This window comes from Aptenodytes patagonicus, chromosome 6 (assembly GCF_965638725.1).
Source record: "Aptenodytes patagonicus chromosome 6, bAptPat1.pri.cur, whole genome shotgun sequence".
Classification (NCBI taxonomy): Eukaryota; Metazoa; Chordata; class Aves; order Sphenisciformes; family Spheniscidae; genus Aptenodytes; species Aptenodytes patagonicus.
This window is the reverse complement of record NC_134954.1, coordinates 59,790,234-59,802,904: the sequence shown is the minus strand read 5'-3', so window position 1 is coordinate 59,802,904 and position 12,671 is coordinate 59,790,234.

Sequence of the window (12,671 nt, the reverse complement as noted above, 5' to 3'; positions counted from 1 at the left end):
GGGGCTGTCCTAAACAGATGATTTAATTAGTATATTACAAGTATTGATTCTGGGAATAAATATGAATTCAGCAAATATTGCTAATGAGCTTCTTAACCCAGCAGTATGTCCTCCACACAAACCAGAAGCACTTGCTAATTTAATGTATGCCATATCCCAATACTGACAGGAAATCTGAAAACCATTGTTAATGGCAAGAGCAAAAAAAATGGTTGCCCCTCTCAAATCTCTGTTTAAGGTTAACATTTATAACTAGCCTTTCCATAGTCTCATTTTAATGGATAGGTTTTTCTTTTAAAAGGTGTTATTTTCTTAGCAAGCAGAATGTAGGTGTAAGGATTGGGAACAGGGTTCCTGAGAGGGGTCCAGGAGGTAGGTCTCTGCTGGTCCTTGGACTAAAACCAAAGATCTACACAATACTCCTTTTTGTCTGGGCACAAGGCTTTTCCCTGAGTAGAGATGCCTCTGAGCCTGCATAGATACCTCTCCAAGATACCAGGACCAGTTCATGCCCTGCATTAAAATAATGTGTTCAGAGCAGTCCTTCCATACCTCCCCCAGTTCATGCTTGCAACTCCCTTTCTTTCTGTGCTTCTTCTCATTCTGTACCTCTTTTAAACTCATTTGGGGGACTAAACTCTACTGCCTGCTCACTTCTGTAAGAAGAAAAATATGAGTGCAGCAATAAAGAGATCAACAGGATTTTAACCATCTTTCTCCAATCTGACAATGCACCTGAGTGCTCAGTGGGACTCCCAGTTGGTCCGCAGAATATGAGCACTACCAGGTCCAACAGTGAGTCCTCCTCTGCTATCCATCAGCAAGCCAGACCTTTCACAGATAATCCTATGTCTCTTGATTCAGATTTCTTCCTCCTGATGACCCATTGCATCACCAGATTTTGCATCCATCTTGCCTCGTATGTTTGAGTAGTTCCAAATTGGGAAGGAGGGAATGTTTCTTCCTACAGCAGTGAAGTAACCTTATGCAGTAAATAGGAGAGGCTTTGCAAGGATTCTGTCCAATGAATTTGACCTTCACTTAATAGTAACCCATAAATATATATATGAATAAAAACTTTTATATGGAGTATCTGCCTTTTTGTAAAGCAGAAGTTTCCAAGCTTGTACATACAGTCATTAGCCAATGCTTTCCCATCTGCTCTTTGTAGGGAATATGCAGGCTTGTTGATAGTATTAGATGTGGTAGTCAAGGGAAAAATCTCTGATCATTGTGCATTAGCTCAGCTTTTCTCTGCTCTGGCAAGTTTGACTTATCATTAAACATCCCAGAAATGCCAACTCTAAAAATCATTTCTACCTTGATGTTATTTTCCACCTCTGAGAAATTGCTGCTCTCTTTCTGGGATTTGATTTTTATTAAAAACTTTTTTAAAGGCCAGAAAGCTAGAAATGCATCAACAAAATCAAACAACTCCACCTCTAATTCAAGAACAGAGTCAAAACCCTTCCACATTTTGGCCATTTTTTTGTGCATATTTTCCAATCCATCTCATTATCCTCCTTCTTTACCACACAAAGGTATGAAAGAAAACTAGATTTTCTAGTCAAAGTTATTAGCTATTATGTTATATGAGAACCTATGAACAGTCTAGGTTTAAACAAGTGTCTAGCCCAGTATCTTTCCACAACACATAAGCGATGCCCATTGGAGGTCAAATGAGCATACACAATACTTCCCCCCAAGCACTCCTTCCATACATGCAGCCATTAGTATTTTCTTCGTGTTCAGTAACACTCACTTGAGCATAATTAATTACATGTAGTCCATGCAGCTCAAATTTAGTGTTAATTTATGATAACTAGCTGGTGCTAATTTATACTGATGCTGAAAAAGGCAAGTGCTCTCTTCCTTTTTCCCATTTATCTAAATGCCAATCCACACGCACCTACACAGAGATGTTGAGCAGAAGATATTTCTCACCATTTCCAATCTCCCCTGAGAAGAGTTTTCACTGCAAATGTTCCCAACCTTGTGTACCAATTAGTTGTTCTTGTCCAGTCATGTCTCCAGAGTGATCTGCTTGCTATCAATTGTATGGATCTGTAGGCCAGAATCACTCTCATGAATAAATACAAAAGCATGGCCAGTTATCAGGAGCATCAACACGCTGGAGAAGAAAGCTCACTAGGGGAGAAAAAAAATCTTGTTATTACTTTTAGATGCCCTTTTGATCTTATTAGAAAGGAAACTGTGGGACTAGAAAGTGAAGGGAGATAAGGGAGGGTTGGCACAGGTGATTTGATTATTTTTCTTAAACCAAGAAATATATATACATTGCCAAGTTCCTGTTCCCACCTGGGAAATCCTGTGTGGCCTTTAAGCCCTGTTAACCCAGAGTGCAGTGTTAATGCAGCAGCACCAGTTCCAGGAGGGGCTGTTAGCACAGGAACATCCTCCCAGCCCAGGTTTGTTAAGGACCAGGAACACCACCAAGCCCGTGTTTGGGTCCCAGAGCTGCAGCCAGTTTGCCTCCTTATAGCCAGTTCATTACAGGACTGCTTCTGCCCCATCTTCCTAAGCAACGACTTATTTCATTGCACTCAGCTGGGCTCCGGTCAGAGCAACCTGCTAACTGAGAAGAAGCAAAGGATGCAGAATCTGGCCTTGTGTGCGTTTGTTATTCCTACCTGCAGGCTGGAACAAGCCATTCTTTTTTCCTATTTATTCAGGTATTCTAATACAAGGACTTCAGGGCTTGGTTGCTCTCTGCAAGCCTTTCCTATAGACCTAAATAAAGAACTGAACTATACAAAAATTGTAGCATGGAGGCTCTGCAGAGACCAATCTTGGATCATTGCTAAGAACACTTAATGATCCTTGAATTCATGAGGAGGAGAGAGGGCCTCTTTCCCCCATGAGTCCATTTTTGCTATGTAGAATCAGGCCCAAAGAAAAAGATGGCAATTTTCTTTCAGGGAAATTTCTGCAGGTTTGATTCTGCAAAGAAAACACTGAGATGAAAGGTAATTGAAATGAGCTGTTTGGTTGGCTCTGTCTTTGGCTGGATTTTCTGATGGCTAATAGAGTGTGAGCTCTGAAGCTTTTTCCCAAGCTTGGACCATAGTAACAGCACACTCTTATGTAGACTCTACCTTCTAGCAAAAGCTGTGATCATGCACTGACAATACAGATAAATTCTCCTTAAGCTCTTTCAGGCCCCTTCTTTTTACAAAATGTGTAGGAACTAGCTATATTTGAGATTTCTACCCCTCTGCCAAATTTGGTGATAATTCAACCCACTAAAAAAATTCATTCAAGATGGACACACGTGCCTAAGCACACACAGGCAGCATGGTCACGTAAGCCAAGGAGAGCAGGACAGAGGACTAGCTGATCCAAAATCTTTCCTCCAATGCTGTGATCACGCCAACTGTTTTAGGAAACGTATTAGAACAGGGCAAGCATTCAATGATGCTTCTCCAAGTATTTTTCCAGCCTCTAGGAAATCCTGTTAAAGGTTTTCCCAAACCAAAGGGGATACCCATCAAAGGATTTTTTTTTCTATGAATTTGTCCACTTATGTTTTACATCTCTGTAAACTTCTAGCATCTACAGCATCTGCAGCAAGGAACTCCACAGCCTAAAGGTATGTTTTGTGAAGATTACTTCTTTTTGTTTGCTCTAAGACTGCATCATGACAGTTTCATGACCCCATATTGAAAAAGGCATGGGGCTGTATTTCATTAGATTAAAAAAAAAAAAATCATCCCAGTCAGTACAAGAAAGTATCTGGCCTGCAGGACACTCCAGAGACCAACATCAGAGCCTCACTAAGCACGCTAGATGTTCAAATAGAATCATAGAATCATAGAATCATTGAGGTTGGAAAAGACCTCTAAGATCATCGAGTCCAACCGTCAACCCAACACCACCAGGCCCACTAAACCATGTCCCTAAGCGCCTCATCTACACGTCTTTTAAAAACCTCCAGGGATGGGGACTCCACCACTTCCCTGGGCAGCCTGTTCCAATGTTTCACCACTCTTTCAGTAAAGAAATTCTTCCTTACATCCAATCTAAACCTCCCCTGCCGCAACTTGAGGCCATTTCCTCTCGTCCTATCGCTTGTTACTTCGGAGAAAAGACCAACACCCACCTCGCTACAACTTCCTTTCAGGTAGTTGTAGAGAGCGATGAGGTCTCCCCTCAGCCTCCTTTTCTCCAGGCTGAACAGTCCCAGTTCCCTCAGCCGCTCCTCATAAGACTTGTTCTCCAGACCCCTCACCAGCCTCGTTGCCCTTCTCTGCACACGCTCCAGCACCTCAACGTCCTTCTTGTAGTGAGGGGCCCAAAACTGAACACAGTATTCGAGGTGCGGCCTCACCAGTGCCGAGGACAGGGGCACGATCACTTCCTTACTGCTGCTGGCCACACTATTGCTGATACAGGCCAGGATGCCATTGGCCTTCTTGGCCACCTGGGCACACTGCCGGCTCATGTTCAGCCGGCTGTCGACCAACACCCCCAGGTCCTTTTCCGACAGGCAGCTTTCCAGCCACTCTTCCCCAAGCCTGTAGCGCTGCATGGGGTTGTTGTGGCCGAAGTGCAGGACCCGGCACTTGGCCTTGTTGAACCTCATACAGTTGGCCTGGGCCCATCCATCCAGCCTGTCCAGGTCCCTCTGCAGAGCCTTCCTACCCTCGAGCAGATCAACACTCCCACCCAACTTGGTGTCGTCTGCAAACTGACTGAGGGTGCACTCGATCCCCTCATCCAGATCATCAATAAAGATATTAAACAAGACCGGCCCCAGTACTGAGCCCTGGGGAACACCGCTCGTGACCGGCCGCCAACTGGATGTAACTCCATTCACCACAACTCTCAACTCTCCACAACTCTCAAAAAATACGCACAAATCGGAAGGTTACTAGTACTTGGTTTACCCGTACCCCATGTCAAGACCTCTGAAAAAATTCTGAGACCCAGAGAGGAAAAGTAAGGGAATAAAAGTTCTCAGTATGAACTCCCTTTCTTTCTACAAGCTATCCATCACATTTTGAAACATCAGATATTTGATTCTGGCTTTGGAGACCTTCGTAAGCTCTTTTCCTACATAAATAGCCGGACCATCTTCTCTATGTAAGATATATTATATATCATCCAGTGACTACTGGAATCAATGAAAACACTCCAGTTCAGCTTGAAATAGTTAATCAGTCTCCAAAAGCTGATCTTTATTAATCTGCTTTGAAAATCTAAAAATCAAGATTTCTTTTTTTCTTTTGAGGCTTCTCAACAGCTCGAAGAACTGCTCAGTCAGACCCTCAGAGTAGATTATTTATTAATCTGCTCTGAAAACCTAAAATAGAGAAAAAAATTAAGATTATCAATGTCTTGAAGATTGATGAAGGTGATTTTCACTGACTCTCTGTGGAGGAAAACTTAGGGCTGCTAATACCTAATACAGGTCAATAAATCATTCTAGTAAGAGTGACCTAATTAACACTCAAGCCCTGATTTGAATGCATGAAGCTCATTATCTTGACACAAGGTTCACTCTCACAGAAAAGAAAAAAAAAATTAAAACTAAAAAACTCATGGAAAACTTTGTGGGAGCAAAGTTTCTAGACAAAATGGAAAGCAGCTATCTTCTGTGCAAATGTTGCTGCTCGTTTCCCAGTCCTAGATTCTTCCTGAACAGGGGGAAATAATAGGAAACATTTTCAATTAGTCTGGTACAGCAGAGAGCTGGAAAGAGTCATCAATAAACACACAAATGGTTGTTATACTCCAGCACCAGAGACATGCTAGTATTATCCAGGAGAAACTATAACATTCATTGGTTTGGCACTCATTGGTGATGACTACCTTTGTAAAAGCACCCATTGCCTGGTTGAAAGGATCCCCAGAGTGCAGAGGACATCAAACCACTCAGGGACTTTGTCTGGAGGAATCAAATCCATTGCTTTGCTGCCTCAGAGAGGCTGAGGGCCAAAGTCAATTGTATGATCAGCCAGGTACCTAAGCGCAAAAATTGTTCCCTAAATTATTGTAATGGCCCAAGGCTAAATCTACATAGTTTCCTTTTAGAACCCCTTTCTTCCCCACTCCAATCAGTTGAAATAAGAATTTTGTCCTTGCGTTTGTACTAGAAGATGAACAATGAACAAGGGAATATACTATGGCAGTTGAACAGAGTTGTATTTTTTCTGAGTATCACATGTAAATTCAGAAAGATTTAGACCAGAAAGTGACCAGAGCCTGCTCTTTGATAGACAAGGTGGATTCTCTTCATGATAGAAATGCCCACCATTGCACCCCCAAGTAAGCATCAGACATAAGGGAAGATAGCCCAACCACAGACACTCAGCTTTTGAAAGAACTAAATACAAGGTAGTTTAGGCATAGTTAATCTGGAAACTAGGAAATTATTTCTAGTAGATGGAGGAGAGGATTTCTAGAACAAGAAAAGTAGAGAATAGAGGTTTTGAAGCTGAAGCTTGATTATATCACAGGGATTACATAGTGTAAAAGCACAAGCATCTGCAGTGGAGCAGAGCTCTTCCGTGTCCTGTAGTCCTGCCTTTACAAAATACAGCTGTGAGGCTATACACAAATATAAACTCATGTACATGGTTCTTTTACAGTCTTTGGGGAAGGTGTATGAAATTGGGAAACTGAATCCATTTATCTCATTAAATGAAAAAAGACAAAGTGGAATCCTGTTCCATACAGCCCACTTGACTTAATTAACTAACATCTGAATCAGTGCTTGATTGCAAAGACTGCCATTCTAAACCAGGAGCCACAACCAGCAATTGTTCTTTTTTTATTAGAGTAATTGAGGAGGGTGCCATTTGATTAGCCCATGGCTTTATTGATTAATTTATCATTTCTTTGTCTGCATTTCATTTTGATTGATTTTCTGTGCTCTTTGCAAATGAGCAGGTTGTCATGAATACAAAAGTGCTTCACACACAACCACTACTACAGCTCATTCATCTGTTGTTTTCCTGATGTCTTCTTCACTGAAACTGCACCCTCTTGCTGTCCACCAGCTTTCACTCACAGCAGCTGCTGGCTGAACTAATGAGTGCACCTGGGCTTCAGCTTGCAAAAAAGCATAGTGTCCTTACTAGCGACACAACAGGACAGAACAGTGTGGAGTCACAGTGCTCCTTTGGTGTGAAATTAAGATCTATTTAGACACAAGTCACAGTGCAGCATGACACCAGATTTCTGCAGACCTATGACATTTGTACGAATCTCTGCTGCTGCACAATAGTAAATATTTTAGGAAGGAAACAGAGATATGGTGGTATCACAGTGCAATACCATACCCATATGGTGGCACCACCTTGTCCTGTTTGGTTTTGCAATGAGCAGAATCACATGCCGTTGCTAAAGAAACCTTATTCCAGTTTTACATAACTAGCTAGTACATACAGTGAGCTCCTGGGGAAGGTTGCAATGCAGTATTATAAGGCTCACTTCTCATGGATGGATTAGCAAGGTGTATTAGCAGAACTGTGAGATGGTCTTAGGCAGAGGATTGGAAAGAAATTCCACTCTTCAAGCTCTGAGGAGTCTTGCACAGCATTTCTTGATCAACTTTCTTAAGCCTTTCTGTTACTCAGGATATGACTGGTTCCTGGGAGCACAGCAAAGTGAACTGCAACTTGGGACTTAGCCCTAATTTTGATAAGTGCTAATTCAAACATCTCCTTTAAGCCTTTCCCACAAGGCACAAACAAAGTGCACAAAGTGAGCATGCAGTCCTCCGAGAGTAGTGGCAAGCAGATGTACTCCACCTAGTGAACAGCTAGTTTTGCAGAGGGAGCTTTCCCTCATGAGTGGATTACCTGAGATTGTGTTACAGCCCCTCCATGCATTACTACCACTCCTCCAGATCACCATCCCTGATCATGGACCCATTTGTAAGGTTCTTGCAATGACACAGCTAAATGTGTTGATAACCAACCAGTAGGATGGCTTGCAATTGTACTGAGCTTGGGACTCGCAGTCCTTTACTGCAGATCAGCTGGTCAATGACAACTTGTTGAGCTGTGGCAGGTCTAGCATTGCTATCACCTGGGCCTAATCTTCTTGGCTCAAGACCAAATGCACCTTGCTCATACACTGCCACTTTCTTACAATGCCAGTGGAAGAAAGTAGACACGTCCTTCCACAAAATTGGTGTCAGAAAGCTCAGCATCAACTGTGAAGACTTGTAGTTTGTAATACAAAAGAGAAATCAAGCAAAAAGGGAAGGAAGTGCTCCAAACTGTCAGTTCACCACAGTTTGGGTTTGTTTGTTTTCTGATAAGACAGTGATGAATTGTAGCTTAGACTAATGAAGGGCAAGGGGTCTTTGGGACCTGAAACCAGCAGCCCTGAAACCTTTTGGTGTTCATTGAATGGAATAGCTCAAAATTTAAAGCAGTAAAGAAACAATGTCAAAATATCCATGTTTTGTATCCTGCTTGGGGACTAAGATTTGTAGGCAGAGCTGTTCACTTCTCCACTTTGGTTTTTAAATCTCCAGCAAACCATTTAGTTTCTTTGTGCCTAAATTTCTCCCATAAAATAGACATGATCTCATTTTCTGACTTTAGCTGGGGTTTGTGAGGAAGAAGCGTCCAATATGGAATAGAATAGAATCATTGAGGTTGGAAAAGACCTCTGAGGTCATCGAGTCCAACCGTTGACCCAACACCACCATGCCCACTAAACCATGTCCCTAAGCACCTCATCTACACGTCTTTTAAATACCTCCAGGGATGGGGACTCAACCACTTCCCTGGGCAGCCTCTTCCAATGTTTCACCACTCTTTCAGTAAAGAAATTCTTCCTCACGTCCAATCTAAACCTCCCCTGCCGCAACTTGAGGCCATTTCCTCTCGTCATATCGCTATTTACTTGGGAGAAGAGACCGACACCCACCTCGCTACAACCTCCATTCAGGGAGTTGTAGAGAGCGATGAGGTCTCCCCTCAGCCTCCTTTTCTCCAGGCTAAACAGTCCCAGTTCCCTCAGCCGCTCCTCATAAGACTTGTTCTCCAGACCCCTCACCAGCCTCGTTGCCCTTCTCTGGACACGCTCCAGCACCTCAACGTCCTTCTTGTAGTGAGGGGCCCAAAACTGAACACAGTGTTCAAGGCGCGGCCTCACCAGTGCCGAGGACAGGGGCACGATCACTTCCCTACTCCTGCTGGCCACACTATTTTGGATACAGGCCAGGATGCCATTGGCCTTCTTGGCCACCTGGGCACACTGCCGGCTCATGTTCAGCCGGCTGTCGACCAGCACCACCAGGTCCTTTTCCGACAGGCAGCTTTCCAGCCACTCTTCCCCAAGCCTGTAGCGCTGCATGGGGTTGTTGTGGCCAAAGTGCAGGACCCAGCACTTGGCCTTGTTGAACCTCATCCAGTTGGCCTCGGCCCATCGATCCAGCCTGTCCAGGTCCCTCTGCAGAGCCTTCCTACCCTCGAGCAGATCAACACTCCCGCCCAGCTTGGTGTCGTCTGCAAACTGACTGAGGGTGCACTTGATCCCCTCATCCAGATCATCGATAAAGATATTGAACAAGACCGGCCCCAAAACTGAGCCCTGGGGAACACCACTCGGGACCGGCCACCAACTGGATTGAACTCCATTCACCACAACTCTCTGGGCCCGGCTGTCCAGACAGTTTTTGACCCAGCGCAGAGTACACCTGTCTAAGCTGTGAGCCGCCAGCTTCTCGAGGAGAATGCTGTGGGAGACGGTGTCAAAGGCCTTACTGAAGTCCAGGTAGACCACATCCACAGCCTTTCCCTCGTCCTCTAGGTGGGTCACCCGGTCATAGAAGGAGATCAGGTTGGTCAAGCAGGACCTGCCTCTCATGAACCCGTGCTGGCTGGGCCGGATCCCCTGGTTGTCCCGCTCATGCCTTGTGAGCGCCCTCAAGATGAACCGCTCCATCATCTTCCCCGGCACCGAGGTCAGGCTGACAGGCCTGTAGTTCCCCGGATCCTCCTTCCGGCCCTTCTTGTAGATGGGCGTCACACTGGCAAGCCTCCAGTCGCCCGGGACCTCTCCCGTTAACCAGGACTGCTGATAAATGATGGAGAGTGGCTTGGCGAGCTCCTCCGCCAGCTCCCTCAGCACTCTCGGGTGGATCCCATCCGGCCCCATAGACTTGTGAGCATCCAGGTGGTGTAGCAGGTCATTGACTGCTTCCTCTTGGATTATGGGGGGTTCATTCTGCTCACCGTCCCTGTCTTCCAGCTCGGGGGGCCGAGTACCCTGAGGATAACTGGTCTGACTATTAAAGACTGAGGCAAAGAAGGCATTAAGTACCTCAGCCTTTTCCTCATCCTCGGTGACAATGTTCCCCCCCTGCATCCAATAAAGGATGGAGATTCTCCTTGGCTCTCTTCTTGTCATTAATATATTTGTAACAACTTTTTTTGTTGTCTTTAACGACAGCGGCCAGATTGTTTTATGACTGGGGTTAGATGAGTGGATGGATGAGGAGAGAGTAAAACAGTAGTAACAATCATATTACATAACATTAGGTAGAACTTAATTTACACTTGTTACTTTGGTTAGGTTTGATTCTGCCAGCTCATTGTAGAAAGTTGCAGCCACAAACTGATCAGAGCCATCTTAACAATCTTTATTATTAAAAAAAAAAAACAGTCTGATAAAGCAAAAAGCTTGCAAGCTGTTTGTTAGTCTTTTCATATTCACAGACTTCTTAGGCTAGCAGTTGTTGTTAAAAAAATCTCATACTAAAGTAAACCCCAAAGAACTGCTTCTCACACATGCCCTTTTAGAACTTAAACTAACTAGTTTCCATACAGCTCTAGTTCTTCATTATATACATATATATAAGTTCTTCATGCAGTCATTAAAAATTAATCTACATTAACAGCACTTCTATGCTTTTTAGTATCATTAAGGTCACAATACTTTTTAAAATGTTTTCCCAAACCTTTTATGGCTACTTGGAGTCTTCATATCTTATCAAAACCTTGACTGTCTGAACACCTAGCCTTACAATCATCTTATTAAGATTTTCACATCACCTGATATGAAAGCAGCCTCGCCATCCTTTAAACACATTCCAGTTGAACAAATTAATAGAATACATGAACCTAAAGCCTTGGACATGGAAGAAGTCATCTGCATTTGTTGGGAAAAGTAATTGGCTAAAAGTAGCTGATTCCTATTTCTGTAATGCCAAACACTAAAGTTCCTAAGCAGGCAGAGGCTTTAGAAGTTGAGTTTCCTCCTACTTACTGTTACCAAAAAATATTGCTCCGAAATTATAGCCAGCAGTATCCGATGGACACACAAACAGAAAGACAGAGGATCTGTTGAATCCAAATATACCATACATGAGTCACTGAAAGGAATTTGGTCTTATGGTTAAAAGTTCAGCAGTCAAGAGACCAAGGTTTGACTTGTGATTCTTCCTTATGTGTCATTAGGAAGTCAATTAATAGTTCTGTGCATCAGTTCATCATCAGCAAAAACAGATAGTATATTCTCCCCTCCTGGGGGAAGTTGTCTTGAAGATAAATACCTTAATGTTATGAAGCGTTCAGACACTGCAATGACCAATTGTCTAGCAGTTTATGCAAATATCAGTGCTTTGTGCTCAGTTCCCTGAACGAGTTAGTGGTGTTTAATTACCATTCTGTCCACAACATTGCAAGAAATTAAATCCCAAGTGAGAATAGTTATTCTTTTGTTATCTCATGCTGCACTATTGGAAAAATTAGAGGGGCTGTGCTAACAGAAAATGAAACTGACTGTTAAAAAGAAACAAACTTGAACTATGAAGACCAATTAGGAAACAAGAAAAAAAATTCAGGGAGAGGGGGAAAAACTGCAGAAATAACCACTATGCTTTCAACCAAGTGGCAGAAGCAGTGCCCTTTAGAGCAGCACCATTAGGAATTGAAGGTGGGAATTATGATTTTGTATATATGTGCCTTTGTGTATGTACTTACATATATGTATTTATTCACCTTTGTAAATTAGTATCTCTTCAACTAGCAGTCATGAGTTCTTTATCCATTCCTCATAGTTCACTGGAACTGGACATGTCATAACATAATCTCTTGCTAGTAATGGTTTTAAAACATAGAACAACGGCCAGCTTGAGGCAGTCCCCATTCATCTGTGATGGAAAGCAGAACAAAGACAATAGATTCAGGCTAGAGAGAGAGAAGGCATAAATGTGGAGCAGATCAAGAGTCTGAACCTTTTTCTGTTTACCCCAATAGAAGTTCCATATTAAATTGAAAGGATTATACTGGATTTTTAACAGCATGCCATAGCACTATTCTAATGTCACTTCACTCAAACCTAATAGTAAGCAAGCCAGAAAGATACAGAGAGGCACAACCCAGGTCTTCAGGGAATTAGAATCTCACCCATTAAGTTAATGAGGTAATGATTAAAAGCTTTTGGAGTGTGATAAAGAGCTCAAAAGCTACTGAGAAGTTGGGTATCCAGATACCATCTTTTAACATTTGTTGCTTGATAGGATAGCATCCTATCAAGGGTGTACCCAGGATGATTCTTAGAAAACAGATAAGTAACCTTACTAGCTTTTTCAATAAAAGACTATACAGCACTGAATGAAGCCAAAGTAATTTTCATTAAATTTAAGGTTGCTGGAGAAATAGAGAAAGTGGGATACTCTCCATTTC